The sequence below is a fragment of the Haliotis cracherodii genome, unplaced genomic scaffold (genome assembly GCF_022045235.1).
Source record: "Haliotis cracherodii isolate W230 unplaced genomic scaffold, xgHalCrac1.p SCAF_3, whole genome shotgun sequence".
NCBI classification, from domain to species: Eukaryota; Metazoa; Mollusca; class Gastropoda; order Lepetellida; family Haliotidae; genus Haliotis; species Haliotis cracherodii.
In genome coordinates, this window is record NW_027266286.1 from 46,304,678 (window position 1) to 46,330,872 (window position 26,195).

At 42.3% G+C, this 26,195-nt stretch overlaps 3 pseudogenes; 2 read left to right on the forward strand and 1 right to left on the reverse strand.

Moving 5' to 3' along the window:
• Nucleotides 1-9,900: 9,900 nt before the first annotated feature.
• LOC139473611 (uncharacterized) lies at nt 9,901-22,542 on the reverse strand (annotated as a pseudogene).
• LOC139474021 (uncharacterized) lies at nt 16,845-18,632 on the forward strand (annotated as a pseudogene).
• LOC139475773 (uncharacterized) lies at nt 18,668-20,564 on the forward strand (annotated as a pseudogene).
• Nucleotides 22,543-26,195: the final 3,653 nt, after the last annotated feature.

A 26,195-nucleotide genomic window follows, 5' to 3' on the forward strand; every position in this document is an offset into this window, starting at 1 on the left:
AATGATGTTCAGTGATTTACGATTACACCTTTCACGGTTTACCAGCTGATATATTTAGTCGTCTCTTAAACCAGTATAAGGTGTAAGAAACCTAATCTATCCATGGGTACAATGTGTGGGGGCCATTTATGGTGTTCCCCTCCGTGATATTGCTGGAATATTCTTAAAGGCGACATAAAGTCATACTCACTCAGTCACTAACCCAGAATCCCCACTGGGTACAGATCTTAAAGACGTGGCCACAACGACAAAACTAACAAATGTGACATTAAACTACAACATTGACTGGACAAAATGAATTTAAGTGTCCAAGACAAGGAATACACATTTCCCCGAGAGAACACGTGTTGTTAGATAATATCATAGATGTAACAAGCTGTCGTGTAGACAATGTAGATGCTTCCGGCAGAACAGGACATGCCCTCTCACCACATCACTTTGTGACTGAGTATTTTGGGAATTCTACTTGGAACATTGTTACTCCTGCATGTGTTATAATGCATAATAGATCATACTTATTATTTGTCGTCAAACTGTACAAAAATGTCAATTGATCTAGAATGGAAGAATGCTTGTATTCACGTTATATCATGTTGGTTTGTTACTTTGTTGTTTAACGCCGCAGTATTCCTGCTTTATGACAGCGGTATGTAAATAATCAAGTCCGGAACAGGCACTCCAATGATTGACATAATGAGCATCGATTCACGCAATTGGAATACGATGACATGCATCAACCAAGTCAGCGAGCCTGACGACCCGATCCCGTAAGTCGCCTCTTACGACTAGCATAGTCGCCTTTTACGGCAAGCATGGATTGCTGAAGACCCCGGATTACTATTCTACCCCGGATTTTCACGGGCCCGATTATTTAGGATCTGCCGTCATGTTGAAATCGCTGATCATTACATCATCAATCGTTACATCATGTGCACCTAGTTAATGTTTGAAGTGGTACTGGGCGATCAAGGTATGAAGTGAGTGAGTGAGTGAGTGAGTGAGTGAGTGAGTGAGTGAGTGAGTGTGGTTTTACGCGGCTTTTAGCAATAATCCAGCAATATCATGGCGGAGGACACCAGAAATGGGCTTGACACATTGTACCCATGTCGGGAATCGAACCCGGGTCTTCTGCGTGACTAGCGAACGCTTTAACCACTAGGCTTATATACACATTTACGTGCAATATGGTTAAATATCTCTCATACATTAGAACATCATGACTTCCTAACGAATGCGACTCCGAATGGCCTGAGGATACTGGTTTCAGCTGAATGTGGGATATTTCATGGAATGGTTCTTAATGACTGACTTCCTTTATTTTACACCAAAATCAGGGTTTCATGAGGAAACAAGTTTTGTTCGCGATGGTAACGAGAATGAAAGTCGGTTAAATAACGAACGGAGTCATATAATTACATTTTAATGACTAAAATCGCCATTGTGCCAATTTCAAATACGATCAGTTATGCCACAGATTCCCCACACCACTTGAATCGTTTCAATAGTAAATGGTCTGCAATGAACTGATGTATATCAACTTATGTTGTGAGGCATCAACGTCATGCTCGGGCAGAGAACAGAATAATCTCCGAGTAAGAAATTATTGTGTGACGCCCCAGTCAGCATTATCTCTACAATATCACAGCAACATCACACCAATATGACATCAATGTTACATCAATATCCCACAAATATATCACGGCAATATCATGGCAATATCACAGCATTATCTCTGCAATATCATGGCAATATCACAGCATTATCTCTGCAATATCACGGCATTATCACAACACTTTCTCTGAAACATATCAATATCACAGCATAATCACAGCAATATATCTTTGATATTTCAGCATTATCTTGGCAATATGACATCAATTTCACAGCATTATCTCTGCATTATCAAAGCAAAATCACAGAAATGTCACAGCAACATTGCACCAATATCACAGCATTATCTCTGCAATATGACATCAAAATCACAGCATTATCTCTACAACATGACATCAATAGCACAACATTATCTCTGCAATATCACAGCAATATCACAACATTATCTCTGCAATATCACAGCAATATCAAAACATTAATTATCTCTGCAATATCACAGCAATATCACAACATTATCTCTGCAATATCACAACATTATCTCTGCAATATCACAGCAATATCACAACATTATCTCTGCAATATCACAGCAATATCACATTATTATCTCTGCAATATCACAGCAATATCACAACATTATCTCTGCAATATCACAGCAATATCACGACAGCCCTGTAAATAATCGAGTTTGGCAAACAACGTGTAGAGCAACGAGACACGACTGTTGGATACAATAACACAACTCTATGACCATTCGATCCTTTTTGAGGTCGGTCCTACGAGGACTTTTGAGAACGGGTGATCTCGGGTCTATAGGGATCACTCTTCATCGGAGTGGCGTTGGCGTAGCCTAGTGGTTAAAGCGTTCGCTCGTCATCCCGAAGCCCCGGGTTCGATGCCCACATGGGTACAATGTGTGAAGCCCATTTCTTGTGTCCCCTGTCGTGATATTGCTGTAATATTGCCAACAGCGGAGTGAAAACAAACTCACTCATTCACTCACTCGTCATCGGAATCTCACTCTATCAAATTAGGTTCGGAGCAAACTAATCATCAGTTTTAAATAGTTCAGGATAATCAGACAGTATGTTGGTCCACTTGTGTCACAACAACTATGCAAATATAACCTCCCTATTTATTCCAGCCACATAAACTATTCCGTTGACACATGGGTTAGACTGTGTACGGCTATTTTTTATCCACAAACAGCTTCCACGGGATAGGTCACTTGGGTGAAATTGATGAAATTGCACCACACCACTGTGAAGATCATCGTGACGTCACCAGGTACGTCACAATCAAATGACATCACTAATCTCTCTGTCACTGGTTATCAGTGTTCACAAAACTGAAAAGGATTTGGGATGATAAATATAATTTCACCCTCGTTTCTCTCGATAAAATATACCAACACCAGTTGATAACATTCGGCAAACCTTGGAGTTCTAGACTTTTATCGAATCATGCTGATATATTTGTTAGTGAAAGACATTCGGGTGCTATTCACTATATATCGCTCCGTATAATAAACGTCAGTTGCCGTGGACCGACTCTTAACCATATTAGGTCACTGTACCATACCGTAAATACACTTTAAATCATACTGGCAGGCAACATGTCCTATCATGAGATTCACATATTATACAGACCTTTAAATTTTATACCTTGATTCCGATGTCAGCCAATCGTATGCGAGTAACCAGACCCCTAATATTGCAAATGATGATTAAGTGATCAGCAGAAGTGTTACGATGCTAAAAGTATGAGTTGAGGCATGGAATGCTTAAACATATCTTCATACCTATTTTACAGGAAAGCAATTTTGTAATATGTCACAGTATTGCCATACTCATCAACAACTTTCACAACGCCGCTTTTAATATTCTGATACAATTTTATTCACAAAAATAGCAACAATGTTACTCAGTATAACTTTTTTGTATTTATCCACGCAAAAAAATCTACATCTAACTGCAGCAACCGTCTCAACAACAGTTTCACGAAAGCGGCAATATTGGGTTCATTTTGCATTGAAATACCATATGATGTGACGGATGAAGGCTTCAGGTGGGTTTAAGGACAATTTGCACATTATTTCAAGGTGTTTTAGTTGAATGTAGGGGGATGGCAAGAGTCTCAGACGTTTACCCTGCTGGTGAAACCTATGAGCACCATAATCAAGAGATCATAATCAGGGGCATCGGGTATTCGTGCCCACTTTCATAAGATACGTACTTCTTCAAGGACTGAAAGACGAACCGCAAATTTTCGAGGCAAACGTTTCTCCATTCTATTCTATTCTATTCGTATATTAATATGCTCTATATTTTTTCTATATTTTTCTATATTCTATATTGTGAATAGTAGCAATTGAAACGTTACATCTACAGATACAAATGCGATCGTCACAAAATATATCACGTTATGATTTATGCCCATCTGCTTGGGTGACAAAATAAAGAAGCCACTCGAGTCCTTGACGAGTTCACTTGAGTTTTTGTTGAAATGGGTGTTTCTGAATGATTAAGCACTGACAAGGAAAAGAACGCCTAAAGGCTTTGTTAAAACTATACGAGGAAATTTCAATTATTAATAGCACCAAACACACGTTACCACTGATGATTAAGAAGAAACAGGCTTCAAGTTTGTGTTGTATTTCGTATTTATTAGGTTTTTTAACATACGTGGATATCCAGCAAGCATAATGCGTTAAAATGAGTCTAAAACCAGACTTTCGTCCATCTAATGCTAAATCAAATAAAAATTACATTGCATAGTCTACTTTGCAAAAAGTTAAATCGTTATGCTTGTGCTATTACACTTTGTTCACAGTGCACGACTGACATCATCTTCAACTTGTATGAATAACGCATGTATACGTACGTCGTGGGCACGGGTGGCCCCGTCTTTTCAGACCTGCATCATTTCGCCCTCTAATTAAGCTGACACGCCATGCAATAACTGTTTGAAGCTGCGCAAAAGGTCACTCATACACACGGGCATATTATTAAACAAGTACAATGTTCACATTGAATCATCATAGTCAACATTAGCTCCTACAATCATGGCAAGAAAAACAGTCACATATACTTGTTATATGTAATAAATCCGCGGGGGTTTCATGAATGAATTATAGGTCTCCGACAACCTTTGCTTGCCTTACGAGGCGACTGAATGGATGGAGGGGTCAGGCTCACTGGCATGGTTCATATGATCAGAAGTCACTGTATCACAATTGCGTGGATGATGTGCTGTGTTACACGTGCATTGATACAATAGATCATTTAATGTTGCACGTGATAGTGATGGTGCTATATCATCAATCAATGTTTTAGTGATCTTGTTCTCCATCCCGTCGTAAGGTGAGTCATGTTGAGGATATTGGTGGCGTATAATCAATAGACTTCCAATTTAATATGATTTAAGCCTCTGCTATCACTTTAAGATAATACTGTGGCAGGTATATGACACTGATACGATTCCAAAAATCGTTTTTAGTGCAAAGGCGACCTTAACTCGAATGATTTAACATTGTAGCTCCAAGATTGCTTTGTGGAGCGAATCACTGGTCTGTACCACTGATCGCAGCCAATCTCAACTATCGGGTTATTTGTCACCGTCTGTAAGGTGAACATAGATGTTGTCTTCAATTGGACTGTCCAACTTTACTTCATCTTCAAACGTAGCAGGCGAAGCAGGGTGTAATGGTTTCATCTGACAAATGCGATCATAGTCGCAATCGGGGCGAACCGACGTTTCTGTTGAATCTTGGGTAGAATAAGTTCGATCATTTGACGCGGAAACATGATCTTTCTCGTTCGAGTTCTTGTCACCCAACACGTCTGTGTGGCCAGATTGGCTGGCAGACATACAATCACAGGCAGTGACCCGAACAGATGTGTTCTCACAGATGTTTGATACAGTACACAGACAATTATGCTGTTATTATAAGGTACAAAGACCATTATGCTTTGGGGCGGTGGGATAGCCTAATAGATAAAGCATTCTCTCGTCAAGCCAAAGGCCCGGGTTCCATTCCCAACGTATGTGTACAATGTGTGAATACAATTCCTGATGTCCTCCTCCGTGATATTGTTGGAACATTGCTAAAAGCGGCGTAAAACCATACTCACACATTATGACATCATGCCATTACATATGGGACACCCGAACAGCGGAAAGATACTCTGTGGCACAATGCGTATTGATTTGTGTTTAAAACGAAACATAAGGAAATACTTATTGCCTCCACACCATTCAAACCCTAACTTACGAAAAATATAGAATAAATTATGTCCAGTCACGAAATGTCCATATCGGTAAAATACACATGCATCTTCCATACTCTAAATATATGTTCAACAAGATGTTGTCAAAAAACATTCCAAAGAATAAATATATGAAGGATAATTCTATTAGAGGAACAAATGTTGTTGTTTTTTCTGGTAAGGATGTTCTGACACTAGCTAGCGATATAGGTTGAATGATTGTATGAGCGCATCATAGGTGTCGCCATTGATCACACCTGTTGGGAGTTCAGAAAGTGAGTTGAGATATACTTCGACGGCTGTAAACCTCACCTGTATACACGAAGATCCTTTACATATATGTGTATATAGATAGGTAGGATGTACATCAGTTTGGTTACTATATATTCGGTCTCGAAACTACCGATGCCTGTGGGTGGATACAAGCAGAGTTTATACATGTACGTGTATGTGTATTTCGTTTGGCAGTGCTTTTAGCTTGTATTCAGGAAAGTTTCTGATACAAGCGAAATCTTAAAAAAAAATTGTGCAATGTCAGTCCTCTCTCCTCTCGCTCTCTCCCCTCTCTCTCCATCTCTCTTTCTCTCTCTCCCTCTCTCTCTCTCTCCCTCACTCTCCCTCAGAGGCTGTGAACAAATTTTATGTGCAAACTCTTATATCTCCTGACACTGTATGTTCGTTATTTCTGTTTTTACAAATGTACCCACTCAGGCATATATGAAGAGTGAACGTATGTATGTATGTGTGTGTATCAACACCCGAGTTGTATAATCACAAAGAAGTTCTTAGTACTATTTTGCTCTTGTTTCCCCCAGCTGAAAATGTAGCATTAATCAGTACACAACTGCTGGGTATCTATTCTCGAAACATTCGTGGCGCTACGAATTCTCAGGCCCTAACGGCACCATTGGCAATAACTTAAAAAACTAAGATAAAAAGTATTCACGAATCGTTGTTATCGTTTTCATAAGTGTGTACACGCGTTTCTTAGTAAAACGTTCGTAAGTTAAAATAAGAAGTCAGAGTAACGATTCGTCCGTATTTTGTCATGCGAAGTCACACGCACTGTTGAATTCCCCTCGTGCCGCCGACACCCGGCCAGGGTGTTATAGTGTCGCCTTATCAGCAATAAATTGAAATCTGCCCCTACAAAATTTCATGCAAATTGAAACATCTACTGTTAAAACCGGCCTCTGTGCAATCCACCTATAAGTAAGGCGTCCTGTAACGCGTGTAACCTAAGCAGCTCACCATACATGAAGGCGGCAAAGTTTCGGGTGGTCTCCGCGATACACCATTTTTAGAGACGAATTAAGATTTTGCCTGCGATTCACAGTTGATAGACAACGTTTTTGGAGCCGTTGCGGCGAGGGCAACGATTCTTGACCATGATCGGTATAGGTGCAGAAGTGTCATGGTGTGGGGCAGTATTACTCAGTATTATTGCTGATTTGGTTATCATGAATGGACATTTGACTGGCCAGGGAAATACTTGGCACAATTTTGCGTCATGTCGTTGTTCCATTCGCTAGAATTATCAGCAGAAATTTTGAACTGCAAGATGACAATATTAGACCACATCGTGTCTAGGCCGTCACCTTTTATCTCCGACGAGAAGGCATACGGACATTGGACTGGCCCGCTTAAACCCCAGATCATGACATGTCTCGATCTGTGGGATGTTCTCAAACGGATAGAGTACTCAATTGGTCCAACTTGGAGTAGCTCTTCAGGAGGAATGACGGGCAATAAATACCAAGAGGTATACGCAGGTTAATCAACGGTATGCCATCAAGATGTTGTGCATGTATCGCCCGACATAGTGAACACACTATATATTGATCTTCTCGTCCAAAATGTATTTTACTATGATTTCATCATCCTGTTTTGTCGGTAGTATATTTACTGGTCAGCGAGCAACTTATTGGAGAAATTAATACATTGCCAACGACAAATGAAATGCGGAGTACGAAGTCATGTTAAATCAGATATCAAAAGCCAAGTCGATTTACCGAACTCGGCAAATATCTTTGAATACATATTATCATAGAATCATTCAGAGAATGTCGTTTCTTTGTGTTCATACAGAAAGCGTATCACCTTTGTGATTATGGGATAAATTCATGCGTTTTCCTGAACACATGGCTCCAACATTAGCGTTCGGCTGGATTGATTGGTACGTAACAATATCTACAAAGATCATAAGGCTATTTGTTGGCCTAATTAGGATTGAATGGTACTAACTTTTTCGTAGATTATAAACATATGATATCAATGCGTGCCATCAAATGTAATATTATGCTCTAATTTTTTAGGAGAGGCCCATTAATTATACACAGTACATTAATTATACACAGATCTATCTATCTACCAAATGGTGCGATTTATAATATAACTCAACTAACAAAAAGGGTGCCGCAAAATTATATGCAAGAAACATAACCTTATCATGACCTTGCATTATCAACTGTTTTGTAATGATTTATGGCAAAATGTCATTCGCGCGTTGCAAGTATGATTCCGTTTAACTACCGCATTTTAAATTTTCCTGTTGCGATATCGCATTTCGTTTTACACAATGTACAGTATACAGCTACAGACATATTTGAAAAGCCAATGTCTCTATTATCCTTACACATGTATTGTAGATGACAACTACAATATCGCTTGCCGTGTTATTGTGACGTGTGTATGGCTGTTCCTGATAAATTGATAAAATTGATTAATTGATAAAACAGCACAATCGTCACAATTATCATTCCCCTTCCTGCTTCACTGATAACGCGTGTTTGATTTGCAAGCATAGGTATGGCAAAAATGCACCATGATTTTATGCAACAGATAATTGTCCATAACCTACGTGGCCGCTCAGTTAACTATCACTTGGTCTCGAGTACCGCATAAATGCGGACTACGTATTTATTTACATACAAATGATGGGCCGGTTTCGCTGGTTTCTTATATGGTGGTGAGAACCTTCACTCTGAACGCTCTTCTGCTTAGAATTGCATGATGACATGTATCGTCATGCACAGTCGATCGGCTTGTTTACATGCATCATATAGTCAGGGAAGCAAATACCGGCCTGTGTCTGAATGAGGAAAGTGTGGAGATTACACCACACAATACTGTTCCTCCTTGCCCTTAAAGGACAAACACTGTCATTGTACTTGAAATAATGGTAATGCTCAGGTGTACATGTAGTGTCGGTATTTATTTCAAGCATTATTAAAAAGGCCGATTACAGTCTACATATGGAGTTATAGCCAATATTACAAAAATATACAAATTGTAGAAACAGCTACTGCTAAATAGCGAAAACGTTTAAATATGTATAATACACTTATACATTGTGATCTCAATAAGATTTGAGGTAAGTCCTTAAAAAATAGTCAAAGGCGCGGCAATGAACTGTAGAGTTGTGTCTCTTACGCCCGCCAACATCTGCATTTCGCGGGTTTGAATCCAGACTTTTTCCTTACTATCCTTATCAGCACCATACCGTTGTTCCTTGGTTTCAGATCAGTGGTTAATATCTGAGAAATTCGTCACTTTGGCTTTTCCCCTGACATGGAGCTGGAATATTGTTACAACTTAAATACTGTTCAATAAATCAGAGCGACAAAATTATTTCCATAATTATACTAAATATCTGCAGAAAGCGAAACCATTGTACGATTCCGACTATATCATGAGTATGTGCTTCTGAATCAATATAAGATAGTGATGCTACCAGTTTTCGCGAAACCATTCAATCCACACACTGGCTGAGATCCATACAGTAGACTATCATAGTGCTAACAGCCTGACAGTAATTTCGAAGAAGAAAATCTGGTGGTGTGAAATATACATTTCAAGGGCATACAGCCCTACTTTTCCCTCGGGACTACTAGACTAGATACTAATTTCATATGTGCTGGAGCCAAACTGAAACCAGTACACGACACGGATGAGCATAAGATGATTATCATAGAGTCATTATCTTGTCTGTGTTACATTTACAGAATGATTGACTGATGGTAAATCAAAGGTTTTAGTAATCTGGTGTAGCCGCCACCTCATGTGCAGTATCCCCTTGAAACCCGGAAGTATGTTCAATAATGTCATAGTTGTTGACAACAGCTCCATCTGACAGACCGGAGTAGGTTGGGTATTCAATGGAAGCTGGGGTGTCTCCTTGTTTCTTCACAGTAAGATCGTATCGACGCCTGAAAAGACACATAATTTAAGACTATACTCTGTAGGATAAGGGAATGGGGACGTCAGATTAGTTTCAGTTGAAGGTAAAATATTTGATCAACATAGCGAATATCCCATTGCGATTCCCCACATCTGTAAATTGGTAAATCCCAATCGTGGTGTCCTCTGCTGTGATATGGCAGGAGGGATTTGCAATAGTAAATCATACATTTCACAGCTCAGATGGGTGTTATTACTGGGCGTCCTTTCAAAGTACAGTGTTTCACTATATGATCCCGGAAAGATAGCTTGTGAATGTGCTTTGAAATATACCTTACAACGAAGACGTACACTGCGAGACCGATCAGGATGACAATAACAACCCCGACAGCCACCCCTCCTACAAACACACCGGCTGAAACACGAAATAGACCATGTTTACCACAGAGAACAAGAACGGGAAAACTGTTCATAATTCAATGACATTCAATGAAAAAAACATTTTGGAAAACTTCCATACACTATACTTGATCTTCAATGGATGCATGCAATATCTCAACTTCACAAGAACAAATACCAACAAAACCTGGCCAACCATTGTGTACAGTATGCAACGTTGCATATAGCCAAAACCTTTTCTATATGTACAGGTATAAGTCGTTTTGTAAGTTGCATCGACGATACATTAAGCTATCTACTCATTACCCTCAGAAGGTGCTAATTCACGTATGAAATCCTACAATGAGCAATGCTCACCTGGGAATTGTGAAGAGGTGGATACAGGAGACCTGTCCCCTGTTGACCCAGTGTTGAATCCCGCTGTGAAAAGATGGACAAACGTTTATGTGTTGTCATGGTCCACAATGAGTACAACCGATCGATGCAAAACGCACGGATATATATTTTTGCATTTGGAATAGTAGGTGAGGTGAGGTGAAAAGGGGTTTAACGTCGCGTCCAAGATTATTGCAGTTATATAGCGACGTGCATGCACGTGTGTGTGTGTGTGTGTGTGTGTGTGTGTGTGTGTGTGTGTGTGTGTGTGTGTGTGTGTATGTTGCTGCTTGTTCTAGTCCGAACTGATGCCGATTTATAGTGCTAGCCCACTGAGATATCATGCCGCAGTTTAACATCGATACTCCACTCAGACACAGTATACTGACTCCGAGCAGACCAGTCCTTGTTTTAGACCCTTAATGCCGCGCGCCAGCCAGGGTAACAACAAGTAGCATATTTTAACGTCTTTTGGAATGACGCGCCAGGGGATCGAAACCCGGACCTTCCGCTCTCCTGGCGGACGCTCTACCACGAGACCACGGAGGCGGTCTTGGAATAGTATATCAGGAACTAGGTAATGCAAAAATATTTAATGAGCTATTAATACAATATACACCCAAAACACATGTGACATCGCATTGATAATGATTAACGTTATGGATGCTAATGATAACCAAGATCTGAGTGTAGAATGCACTGTTCCAGAAAATGTACTTTGCGAATTTGTGAACAATTCCAATCTGGGGAGGAGCCTGTATACAATACGAGTGGAACATAATCGTCAGCAATCTTATCGTGACCTTGAGATCAGATCGAAATAGACTCAAGCTCAGGTTTATGAACTATTATAAAACTTCACTGGAGCAAGAACTTCCACAGAGCTGAACGTTTAGGTGAAAATATAAACTTAGGTTATAGATATACTCTGTACTTTAAGCTCAAAATGTACTCCATGATAAGTTACAACGAGCAGCATGTTTTATGAATAATTTGAAAATATATAATTTTGTAACTTTAATGGAAATGTATTGCATCCGTTAAACAGGTGCTGTATCTTTTTTTTTTGCAATGAAGAAATAACGTAACTGTTTTTTGCAGTGTGAACTAAGGTGATGCAAACGTATTCTCTAAGCTGTATCTGGTTCTCAATTTCTGATGTTTCTAAGCCGAAGTTGAACAATATTTCATGCACGTGTCTCTTCTACTTACTGCTTACCAGAATCCAAAATAGGGTTGATGACGATCGTGTTCTAAGACGTTCAGAGGCATCTTACGTTATCAAACGGGAACTACCATGACTATGTTTATCATTTTAGAGACCTTTTGCTGGAGAAAAGGTATCGATAAAACACGTCGAACTGGTTGCTTTCTCTATATTGTGCTAAATAGTGTGTTCATGTACGTTGTGTATCATAATGCATAGTACTTGTTGTTTGAGTGTTGTCCCTCGTCGTCACCATTGAAGTGATATCTATTGTCGTTGTTGATGCCTTTGCTCCTGCATGAAAAGACAATGCGATCATTGATTATAATACATTTTCTATTCATGAAGTCAACTTTTATTAGATATTAAATCATTAATAACATTATAAGAAAGACATTATCTCACATTAGTGAGACGTGGTATAATGCCGTTATTAGTAACGCATATCTTATTATCAAAAATGCATCTTGCTTGATCTGCATTCAACATGTGACAAGAATGCAATGTATCGCCCTCGACGCGCAAATTCTTATGAATAACAAAGCTAACATGCAATATGTTTACCTTTCGAGAAAGTTTCTGAATTAGAACCGTAAATGTTTTTGAATGTGTAATAATATCAAAAGACTGTACTGTACATATACTGTATATGCTACATCCAATGTGACTGATAATGGTACAATTTATGGAGCCGAATTATGTCAATGTCTGGGCTATATTTTACAACGTTTAAAGTAATTAAAATAAGTATGCATATATTTTATGAGTGAGTATGAGTTAACGCTGGTTTTGGCAATTGTCCAACAATACCACGGCGGGTAACACCAAAAATGATCTTCACACATCGTACTCGGGTGGTATGTATTTGTGATATTGAGAACTACACTAAACATTTCAAATGAAGCCACTGATTGTCTTTATCCCTCAAAATTAACCCGGTTGATATACATGTGACCTCGCCTGTTGCGGAAACATGCCTGTTTGATTACGGACACACGTTGGATATTTAGATAAAAAAATAGTGCACATAGCATCACATAACAGTTTAAGCAGCATGTACTTGCAACAAAAGGTGAACATCTGGACATGGTGCCTACCTGTGCTTGTCACTGTTTCAGTTTCGCATTTCACATTGAAAGGGTCTGATGCTGCAACACACACAGTAACATATGAGGGTGTAGTTTTCAGAAATTGAGATTTTTGGTAGATTTATTTTGATTATACACAATCAAACATTGTAAATAGATAACGTCATAGTAATGATTCCTGTACAACGACACATGCTGTTGCTGGGGGTGAAGTACGAAAAAACCTCTATATGATTACACTACTCATTCTCACCATTGATCAGAAGCCACACTAATGTTGATGGCGGCCTTATAATATCTGAGAAGTATAGAGATACTGGGAGCTCCGCTGTTACGTTGAGTCTCTCAAACGGTTGGAACAGAGTTGAACAATTATTTGTTATGATGACATCCCCAGGTAAGACAGATAACTGTGATAAGCATTGCCTTGAAGTTCCTCGTCCTGACCGCGCGTCAAGAACATACACTGATATGCTTGTAGCGGTGACATTAGACTTGAAAGTGCACACATAAGTGTTGGTTTGTGGCGTTGAACTTGGTATTCTTTGCTCTCCATGGGTGAGTGAGACTTGAGACAAGCCTACTGCAACACCTCCACTGATGTTCAATAAATCAATTTCTGAAACATTCATAAATTCAATCAATAGTCACTCTAAGATAAACCTTTGTGTCTTGAAGGTATCATATCCTAACCCTCGTTACATAAGTGTTGGTTTGTCTTCAGAAATTAGGTATCCTCTGTTCCCCATGAGTGAGTGAGTGAGTGAATATGGTTTTACGCCGCTTTTAGCAATATTCCATCAATATCACGGCGGGGGACACCAGAATTCTGCTTCACACATTGTACCCATGTCGGGAATCGAACCCGGGTCTTCTCACCTCGCAGAGAGATCTTTAGTTTTGTCATTGTTTGACAGACATATCTTTGTTTTGAATAAATGTTTGATACTTCAATCTTACTTGTAATATCAGACACCTATCGTCATTGAAACTGGAACGTAAGAGTCGGGCGAGGGTGTGTGGGGCGAACATCATTGGTTGCACATCGCAAACTCTTACAAACAATCATTGCACAATACACATTAAACATACATATGATATTTGAGCAGCTCGGAATCTCATCCAACTGCACAGGACGTTTTTCCCAATCAAAACAGTAGCAAGAGAGATAAACTATTCATCTTCTACCAATAGAAACTTACTTTCAATGCACTGATATTTTACAACAGAGAATACAAGAGCTGGACCACGCCGGGTGGCAGGATACACACACCGAGTCTCGGTTGAACAATTGTTGTAGAGGGAGACCAGCTCGGTGTTGCTGAACCTGTGATGTCCACGTTCTGTCACAGTGTCCGGGTTCACTGTGGCGCAATTAGTGAGACCTGTACCACACTCTGTATTGTCAGTGCAGTAGGCATCATAGATGGCGATCTTCTGGTTGCTGCTGCAGCTGATGTCATACAGAGTACAGGAGAGGCCAGGAGTACCATAGCACGCCTTACTGGTATGTATTGTTCCTACATGGAGGACACGTCACAACATATATACATGAACACATTCTGTGAAAGTAAATTAATTTCAATGTATTATTTCTGATTGTACCGCCTTTCTCTCCATTGCCCATAACTCACTTTTCTCGGGAGTATGCCATCTCACTGATAACCTGGAACGGGTGGTCACTCTATATTGTCAGTGTTGTATATGTCATACCGCCTCAGTCAGCAATATTCCATCTATACGATGGCTGAATACAAGAGACACCACGCATAACAATACGTGCTCTGCTTGCCTGTCCTTTGGAATCTTCACGGAGTGCCGTTTTGTAACTTAATTAATGTTACAATTGATGTGTTTCAAGAAACATTAGGCGATATATGGCACATCATGTGTACAAGCATGTGTCTAATGGAAAATTGGACAATCACCTGTGCTCTGAGTGTTTATAGTGGTGGTGTCGAACACATATATCGTAAACATATTTAATGCCAATATATAAAATGACATGCGACAGCATCATATATACAATTCCGATCAATGCATAACATATTATAGCTTCCCAGTTATTATAGATACTATCCCAATTGTAGAGTACTGTAGAGTACATATAATTTGTTTGTTTTTAACTCCGCACTCCAGTCTCTGAATCATGAAAATTTCTCTGTTATTGCTTCTGTACATGGCCGATCTTCATGTGAATTTTGGTTTGATTCATAATAAAGATCATATCTTGAGAAAAAGTGTTTAGCATCACTTAAAAAACAACTCCGATTTGAACATTTTCACATGTTTACATTTAGTACTAACTACTAAATGACTTTATCGCGCGTATCCAAACCATGGGCTAATTACGTCTGTAACCCAATCACCCCTCGTAACTCAATCACCCCGGGCCACCACTCGGCACCGTGCCCGGGGAATAATCCCGCGCAAGCATCATCCCGCCCTTTGTTAGTCCGTCATTCGCGAGCAGCCCTTCCCCAAGTACACACGTGTGTCACTGTATCTAATCGCTTTCCCATTTTACGTTTCCTTTGTACCCAGTCGCGAACGTTTCGCCGATTACGCTTTGAATACCATCTATTCCAACACTCGCCGTATCGCATTTACACAATCGCGACCGTTTCGCCGATTACGCTTTGAATACCATCTAATTCAGCACTCGCCGTATCGCATTTATTCCGCTCTACTCCCGAACTTCACCCTCGGGACAATTTACGCTTGCGGAATACCAACTCACCACCCCGACTTTTCGTGATGCCTCCCAAGAGAAGAGCAACCGTCAACCACAAGCTTGTGAGGGGAGCCAAGCAGGCCAGGACAACCAGAAGACAAACCCCGGGAGTACACATTGTACAGGAGACAACAGCTGATGGTGAGTCTGCCAATAACGGAAATATCAAAGGTGGCAACAGAATTAACGTACAATCGGCGCAGCTTGTAAATGCCGCGCAGGTTGCCAACTCGGCTACCCAGGTAAACGAGCAACTGGGAAAAATATTCCAGTTGCTGGAACATTCAGCGCCCGGCCCGGTTAGCGCAAACCAACAGGTAAGGCTTGGTTTTAGTTCTCCCGCCATTTCGCCCAACATAGGGAGAATCCCCGATGCGCACAACGAGGCCGACGGTGACGCGGCCCCTGCCAATCACATCGCTGGATACGGGGATTCCCTTTCCTTCCGTGCGGACGGAATAGACGCGCACGTCAAACAACAGGTGAGGGAAAAAATCTGGCGTGGCGAGTATGTCGACCTCGGCACAATACTACCAAACACCGAGGGAAGTCACGAGGACGGTACGATTACCATGGCGTATGACTCCTCAGGTAAGGTAATTTTTAAACCAATAAAACAGCAACCAAAGCGCCTGTCCCTGGCAAGCTGGACTTCAGCTTTCCACATTTTCATGTGTACTTACGTTAGTAGGCACTCCGAGGTCCGCACAACCCAGGGGTTGCTGTCCTACATGGAAACCATAAGAACGGCGGCACTTCGATTCGGGGGGGATGCCTGGTCAACCTACGACCAACAATTCCGACACAGAATGTCAAGGGACCCCTCACGACGCTGGGACAACATCGAAGGGGAGTTGTGGCTGAAGTACATGGCAACACAGCCGGTACTACAACCAGAATCAGGCGGACGGGGCGCAATGACACGCGTACAGGGGGACATCGCCAGTCAGGTATGCTGGGATTTCAATATATTTGGCTGTAGCAGGGTCAACTGTAAGTACACTCACAAATGCGGTAAGTGTGGCAAACATTCCCATAGCTCTAGGACCTGCTTTCGAGGGAATGGGGTCCAACCGACCCCATACAAGCCCAATCAGCCCTTTCCTAACAGAAAACCAGCCGGCAAGGCAGGTAAATTCAATGGCCCCTTCCCCCGTGGATCTCAATGAAATGGCACCTGGTTACGCCAATATGCTAGGGTCAATTACAGAGATGCAAATTATTTATGGGTAGGTTTTAGCTTTGGCTTTAAGCTCGAGTTCCAGGGAAGCCGCACGGGTCGCCTGGCACGAAACTTGCGATCAGCCACACACCAAGATACGGCAGGCTACGTGAAACAAAAACTACAAAAGGAAGTCGACCTTGGCAGGATGGCGGGCCCCTTCAAGGACACCCCCCTAGACAACCTCCAAGTATCCCCAATAGGCCTGGTGCCCAAGAAGCAGCCATGATATGGTCAGCACCTGGGTAAGCATGCGGAGGAATTCCGTCTAATTCACCATCTATCCTATCCCAGGGGTAAATCTATAAATGACTTCATAGACACAGAGGCCTGCTCCGTTGTGTACGCCAGATTTGATGAAGCTACCCAGATGGTGCAACAACTGGGAAAGGGAGCATTACTAGCAAAATTCGACATTCAGTCGGCCTTTAGAATTATACCAGTCCACCCATCCGATTTCGAGCTGCTAGGCATCAGATTCGAAGGTGAGTTCTATTTCGATAAATGCTTACCATTTGGCTGCTCCATATCTTGCGCCATATTTGAAACGTTTAGTACCTTCTTGCAATGGTGCATGCAATCGCATCTTCCAACGTGTCCGGTCATGCATTACCTGGATGACTTCCTAACGGGGGGCACAGCAGGCACCAGCCACTGCTCAGACAACCTCAACGGATGCATGAATACACTTGAACAGCTTGGGGTTCCTATTGCGCACGACAAGACGGTGGGCCCCACAACCAAACTGACATTCCTAGGGCTGGAAATCGACACCATTGCAATGCAGATCAGAATCCCAGAGCCCAAGATCAAGGAGGCAACAAGGGAAATCCAAGACATCCTGTCAACAGGTAACATCAAGGTCACAAAAAGGGCCCTTCAGTCCCTCATAGGCAAGCTTAACTTTATGTCCAGGGCTATACCAATGGCAAGGGCATTCAGCAGCAGGCTAATCGATCTGCTTAGCAAAGGTAAGCAACCATTTCACCACATTAGGATTACCAGCTGGGTCAAGGAAGACCTACAAATGTGGTTAACATTTCTTACGAGTTATAACGGCATTTCAGTGTTTCAGGACCAACTATGGGTGGACAGCGATTTCCTCCAGCTGTTTTCAGACGCAGCGGGTGGCGCCGGCTTTGGGGCCTACATGCAGGGCAAATGGTTTAACGGCGCATGGCCACCCCAGTGGGTGACGGATGGAACTACACGGGACTTGACGCTCCTGGAGCTGTTCCCCATCACACTGGCCATCCAAATCTGGGGCCATCAACTCGCAAACAAAAAGGTCCTCTTTTACTGCGACAACCAAGCCGTCGTAACAATAATCAACAAGCAGTCAACCAAGGCCCCCAGAGTGATGAGCCTACTCTGTCGCCTAATCCTGCAGTGTCTCCGATATAATATTATGTTTAAGGCAAAGTATGTATGTTCCACTGCTAACACTATTGCCGATGCTCTCTCGAGGTTTCAGCTCAAACGCTTCCGAGAGGCAGCACCAGCCGCGGACCAGAACCCTACACCTATCCCGTGCAACATATGGCTGATCTGAGGCAGGAAGCCGGCAGACTCCTACAGCAATCTCTGTCTACTAATACATGGGCCACTTACCAAACAGGCATCAATGCCTTGCACCAGTTCCGGTCCGCACACCAGCTACAAGAGGTGTGGCCAGTCCCGCTGGATCAGGTCGTAAACTTTATTGCTTATCTGTCAGTCACTCACCACTCCCCTAACACAGTCAAGACTTACATTGCAGCGCTGTCTTCACACCACAAATTCCACGGGCTCACCGACTGTACAAACCATTTCCTGGTAGGCAAGATTGTAACCGGCTTACACAAATCAGCGGGCCGACCAGACACCAGAAAACCGATCACTGCAGATCTGCTGCAGGTAGTAACCAACAATCTGCCTCACGTATGCTCATCAGCATATGAAGCCAGGCTGTTCAAGGCAGTCTACTGCACAGCCTTCTTCGGTTTCTTTAGGGTTAGCGAACTCGTCCAAACTGGACCCTCAAAAACAGGTTGCGCCATCCAGAATTTAAGCTTCTCGGGCAACCCCCAGCAGCTTTCAATCCATTTACCACACTCAAAGTCTGATCAGTACATGATGGGGACAACAGTTACAATGTCACCTATACCAGGTAATCCGCTATGTCCGGTAGTCGCCATCAAGCACTACCTGGAGGCGCGCCCCTCCGGCCCACAACATGCATTCGTCCACTTTGACCATTCCCCCGTTACAAGGTACCAATTCCAGGCACTCCTAAAAAAGGCCTTAGCACACAGCAACATAAACACGGCCTGCTATTCTTCGCACTCCTTCCGCATTGGGGCAGCCACATCAGCAGCCATGAACGGGGTGCCTGAACACCTCTTTCAACAATACGGCAGGTGGAAATCAGATTGCTACAATGCTTACATATGCTTACCAACAAATTCAATGTTTCACAATTAAATCAAATAGTCTTTCATGGTACTTACTACACTTCTTATTGTTTACAGTTTGGATGGTGGGATCCAGCTACATGGCCAGGGCACGGCAGTACTTGCTCCTGAAGGGCACCAGTCCGAACCAACCGAGGATGCTATGGCTGGCACGAGGGGGGATGAGGTGGAAGGAGCTGGACACCATTCTGGATGCACAGGTCAAGGCGACACGGCGCAGCCCCAGAGCCCTCATCATTCACCTGGGCTCCAACGACCTGTGCTCGGTCAAAGGCAGCCAACTCTACCTTGACATGGTGGCATCAATCCTTCGGATACAACTCCAGCTTCCTGACACCAAGATCATCGTATCCTCAATGCTGCCCAGGCGCTACTGGCACGATGCCAGGGATCCATGAAAGATCGAGGGGATGCGGAAGAATATCAACCGCCGACTGACCAACCGAGTCAAAGAGCTCGGCGGTACAACAGTGCCACATCCCCAGATCCTGGCATCTGACAAGACATGGTACGCCTGGGAGGGCGTCCACCTCAGTGACAAAGGACTGTGTTTGTTTACGGACAATTTATTGCATGCCCTGGCGCTCGTTTTGCGCCAGTAAGGATATTATCTCCACAGGTTAGTGTTTCCTTTCAGTACATAAGCAAGCCGGGCAACAATGCTATCTCCGCGTATCGCGTGGCCGTGGGTGTGGGGTAGCACTCTGGTGCTTTGTGGCGGGGTTCTTGTGGGCTACACTGCTAGTAACAAATTAACTTGCTTCCAAATTAATACTCGTGCTTAAGGCTACCTGCTTTTCAGCGGGAACCTTTCCGGGGTTACCTGCTTCTCAGTGGGAACCTTGTCTTTCCCGACTTTTCAGCCGGGGAATCGTAGAATAACATACGTTGGGGCAAACAGTTGCCACGTATATGGGCCCGGCGGCGGAAGTCGTCTTGTCAAGCGGTAGCTGACAGTTGGGTCCGCGGCGGGAGCCGCACAATGGTTTTGCTAATGGGGCCGGGCAGTGGGATCTGCTTTGGCCGGCTACCTGGGGCCGGGCAGCGGTAGACTGACTTAGGCCAGCAGCGTGGAGCTGCTTTTGGCAATGGTAGCGTTTAAATATGCTACCGTGAGGGCCGGACAGCGGTAGCAGTCTCAGGCCAGCAGCGCTAGCTGCAATCGCCGTCGGCCACGCGCGTGGCCATGGCAACGGTAGCATTTTTGGTATATACAATTAGCAGCTAAGTAGCCCACTAGTACCTGCACACCCTCGGCCATTTAACCCAATCTCATCTTCTGTTTTATTACAGGCACGGGCACCAACGGCTCGGTGGCCCGTGCCTCTCCTTGGCATATCGCGGGATAAATGACTTTTACGCCATATAGACGTCATCCCTAACAGTACAAGTCTATGGTTCATGAAAATCGGTGTGTAGTTCCACTCGTAGATCATGACCGAGCTTCATGTGAAAGTTCGGTTGGAAGATAAAAATAAATCATGACATAAGACAAAAGTTTAGCATCACTGAAAAATACATCAGCGATTTCAACATGACGGCAGACCCTTAATAATCAGGCCCGTGAAGACGCCGGAGAAAAATAGGTCTTCAGCAACCCACACTTGCCATAAAAGGCGACTAACGGGATCGGATGGTCAGGCTCGCTGACGTGGTTGAAAAATGTCATCGATCCCAATTGCATGGATCGAAGCTCATGATATTAATCACTGGATTGTCTGGTCCAGACTCGATTATTTACAGACCGCCGTCATATAGCTGGAATATTGCTGAGTGCGGCGTTCAACAACCAACCAACTTAATAATCGAGTCTGGACCAGACAATCCAGCGATTTACATCATGTGAGAATTGATCTATGCAATTGGCATTCGATATCATGCATCAACCAAGTCAGTGTGCCTGACCACCCGATATCGTTGGTCGCCTCTTACGACAATCATGTGTTGGTGAAGATCTATTCTAACCTTAAGTCTACACAGACACCCCTCGATACAATTGTATATGAAACCGTTAAAGGGAAATTGATGGTACATATCCGGTATTAGGAATAAACATTGTATTTAGTGAAGCTTCCTTTTGTTTAGGATTCCATAATGAACATAATAGTACAGTAGATAGGTAAGATTTAACTGGTAGTCAACGTTCATAATACAAACAGCAACTGTCTGTGTTTCCTAAACAGTGAGTGAGTTGGGTTTAACGCCGCTTTTAACATTATTCCAGTTATATCACGGCGTTTTTCCTAAACAGGCATGTAAGAAACATTATAGTGCTGCTGAAATTAGAAAATTAGAAGCTTGAAACTGAATTTAGAACTACAATATACAAAAACAAAGAGCTAACTAATTCACCCACTTGTTACACTATATGTAGCTTTCCGCACTTGTCAGTGAAACAATAATACAGTCATGTAAATTTGTTTGATTTTCAAAAGCGGTATCATGTATACCGTTACTAACTGCAGCGTCCAGGAGTCAGGAGCTAATAGTTGCTGAGGAATTTCGTTTCCTTGGAAAGGTGGTTTAGCTGAAGACGATTGAAGACGAGATAGAAGAGTAAAAGGTGCATACTAATGTTAACCTTATGATAGGGGCATGTGTTATGTTGTTTTATTTGAAGGTAAACAAGATTTTGTGTCCATCATATTCCAACATCATGGATCTGCAGAGCCCAACCGAAACTATTATATGTAGAACTGATTGAAACATAAATGTCCTACATTCTTACCAACAATATTATTGGTTAATGTTGGAAATATGAATGATATCATTTGAAAGTTGTAAAACTCAAAACATGATTTAGTTGACAATTTTGGTTGATTGTTATACAATCTAGCCCAAACCAAGCATGATAATATTGCACATACGCGGATTTGTAATGAACGCGCATGAGGATTATATTTACTGAAGGATTAGGGTTCATTGGAATAAGTCCTTACCTGTATAAACTGATTGCAGGGTGTAGAATAAAATGGCTATACCATTCGTTAAGCCCACAGCCTTAATCATACTGGTGTTGTGTATCCTGTAAAGAAGTCAAACATGTGCTTTGATCTTTGGTAATCATTCCATACGCAGTTAAGGTTATTCTTAGCCAATTGATATAATTTAATAGCTCAAAAGTTTACAGTAGATAATGTTTGGCTAATCTCATTAGATAACATATTTATCTCAACAAGTGACGAGAGGGTAAAATGCTTCCGTTCCGATATGTTAGGAAAGAGATATAATTGTATGATAAATTACGACATCTAAATGCGATACACTTTCAATGCCTCTCATATGTGACAGTTATCATTACTGCTGTAAAAAGCAGTTATTGAGTATATACAGCACCATACTTTGTCGATTGTCGGAGCTTCCTTGTATTATTTTCAATCGTAACCTACTCGAAACACTTGAATGAAATGATGCTGCCTCAGTATCTTCGCCAACACCAACTGTTGAATTTAATTTTATCATGACTGAATGGAGATAAACACTCTTTTCAGTGTAGATCTAGGTTGCCTGTAGACACCTATCTGCGCTATATATAATAGTTGAAACTTCACGCTGTGCTTTCAGTTCTACATTCAATGTAGCAACATCAAATCTAAAGGTAACAAATCTCGATATTGAAAACACTGTACAGTTTATTTCCGGAACACTGGCTATTGAATGTCATTGAAATCTAGTTGGTAACGTGGAAATCGGTAAATGTACAGCGATAGCGGTCGATCAAAATCTTACCACCATCCGTATAATAGATATACACACACCTACCTTTTCCACACAGCACTATGTGTCACACATAAAACGTCGAGGTAGGCAGAAAGTGCATTACATAGTATCAAATACTGATGTATTCATGCATGCAGTAGGGCTCTTCGACCTACATATATTGGACATAAGAAGATTTGACAGGTAGGATTAAACTTCGTCACTCATTCAGGACGGTATTTATTATTGAGATAACAAAAGCTCGCGCAGGCGCACGTTGAGTTAAGTCGGCATAAGGAAGTTTCACAACCAACTCTTTTGAGGTCTAGACAGCTGAATGACAAATGAATGTTGTTTTTTTGTAAATAATAGTGCACTCTAACTTCATTCTCAGCGCCCTGGGGAGTATGCAACCAAAAATGAATTCATGCATTAGAAGTTTACAGTCACATTATCTATGTGCTCTATGTGGTTCAATGTGGGGCACGACCTAAACCCTAGAAACACTCAGGTGTCAAGCTGCTGAACGCGATTACCCATCCCACTACTCTCCGCGGTCGAAATTGGTTAACATCACCTGATTTGTGACCTGTAATTCATTATATGTTTCAAAATAAACTGATCCAACAAAAAATATTGAACATACGACAATATTTTATCTAACCTAATATCAAGTGAGTAACGTCGATGGTTAACTGTTGTATGTAAAACGTAAAATGTACCCTTGCAGTCCTAGATAGCTAGATAATTGATATGATCTGTGAAATAGGTATCTGGACACGCCATGTTGTATTCTGAACATTACAATCTTTATCGAAAGAGGGGTTACTCATTGTTTTTAAGTTCATATATTTCTATATTACTAGTTCGATATTACTATGAAGGATGTGGAACATCTAGTCCCATCTATTGTTGCATTTTGACACTTTGGATATCGACAAACAGAAGTAACTGACTTCTTTGAGAGGCATATAGAAGTTGGAGTTCTAAGTAATTAATAATACAATATATAGCTTTCATTGTATTCTGAATGCTGTGACTTCTTTTGAAAACTTTTGGCCAGTTTCTGTAAGAGTCTCTGGATTCTGTGGCTAACTGTCCCAAAGTACAAAGCAGGGGAGGCTGATCACAAAGGGTGCAGATTGTTGACGGGGAGATTTCAGAGTTTTCTTGGTGATGTTCTGTATTGTCTGTTGTACTAGCTGGGGTAGTGGTTGTACTGTGTGAACATTTGTTTGAGGTGGCTTAGTTCCGTGGTAAGATGTTGCTTCGTAGAAGAGATTTTGTGAGCTCGTCTTTTTAGGGTTGAGATGATTCCTTTCTTGACTTGAGGTGGATGGTTGGAGGCATAGTAAAGATATTGATCTATGTGGGTTGGTTTCCGGTAAACAGTGGTCAGGAGGGTGTTGTTTGTCTTTCTGTACATGTACATCAAGGATGGGTAGTTGACGATTGGCTTCTTCCTCCATGGTGATCTGCATTCGTGGGTTTGAGGAGTTGGGGTGGTCCAGTAGGGTTCTGGGTCCATTGTTGAAATGTAGGATGACAAACCTGGAAGGGGGGGGGGGGGGGGGGGGGGGGTATGGGGGATGTTTCTAGGGCTTTCCCTTCAAGGTGGGTCATAAATATCTCGGTGATCAAGGGTGATAGTGGGGATCCCATGGGTTTGTTGATAGATATAATCTCTCCAGATGAAGTATGTTGAGCTGATACAGGAGTGTATGAGCCGGATGATGCTGTCAGTTGTTGGTCTGGTATCTAGGTATGGGTAGATTTCATCGATGCGGGTCCAGATGACATGAGTGGCCTCGTCCCAGGGTACATTAGTGAACAGGCCGACAGCGTCATAGCTTATTAAGGTGCCTGGTTGGAGAATGTCCTGGATCTTCTTCCAAAATTCAGACGAATCTACCACGAAGGACTTGGCAGTCTTCCCAAAAGGTGAGAGGAGGCGGGCGAGGTACTGGGCAGTATTGTAGTCGACAGTGCCTCTGCAGTAGACTAGGAGACGGGCTTTGACGCTTTTTTGTGAATTGTTATGTTTGCCAGGGCATTAGACGGCTTGGGGGAGGGATGATGAGCTTTCTATGGAGGGTGGGGCCGACTTATATTGTTGTCCCGAAGATGGTTGAAAAGGGTCATGCGTTCTTTCTATAGGCTGTTGGTAGGGTCTCTCTTGAGCTGCTTGTAAGTGGATTAATCATTGAGGGTCTTGTCGGCTAAGGCATTGAAGTGGGTGGGATCCATGATGACCGTTGCCTTTGTCTGCGGGCACGATGATGATAGTGTTATTAGATTTTAGGTTATTCAGAATTCTCCTTTCGTGATGAGTGAGGATAAGTTCTGGGGTTGGTCTTTGTTCAGGAAGTTGGCAATCTGGTCTCGTAGGAAGTCAACATTACCTCCTGGGGCCAGTTCTTGTAAGCCCTTCTCGATGTTGGCTATGATTTCATCGTTGGTGGGCCGGATGCTGGCTGGTGAGAACTTCAGCCCTTTTGGCCAGGACTACAATGTGTTTCTGCTTGAAGTTCTTGCCGCTTAAGTTGATGACAGTCTTGCTTTGGTAGTTTTAAATGGCAGATGTTCTTGCGGATTGATGGTTGTGGGTTTGTTTCTTAAGGTTATTGAACTTGGTTATGTGAGTCTTTTTTTGTGGCAGAATCCAGGCTACAGTGGCTGTTGGTCTGGATCGTTCTGAGGGCGGACTAGATTTGTTCTGGAAGAACTGATTGCAGGTAGCTTTTATGCATTTGGATGGCATCGAGGGTGAAGAACTTCGTTTTGCGATGGTGGCGCATCCGTTATATGAGAGACTCCCTTGAGGATGGTGCGTGATGCTGACAGGGCTTCTTAGCCGTAGGCCTATAGGAACGACCATATATTCATACCTATATTTTATCCTAACTTAGAAGTCGCCAGGTTTGTTTATAAACTGACGTAAAAGTACCTGATTTTGATATCCG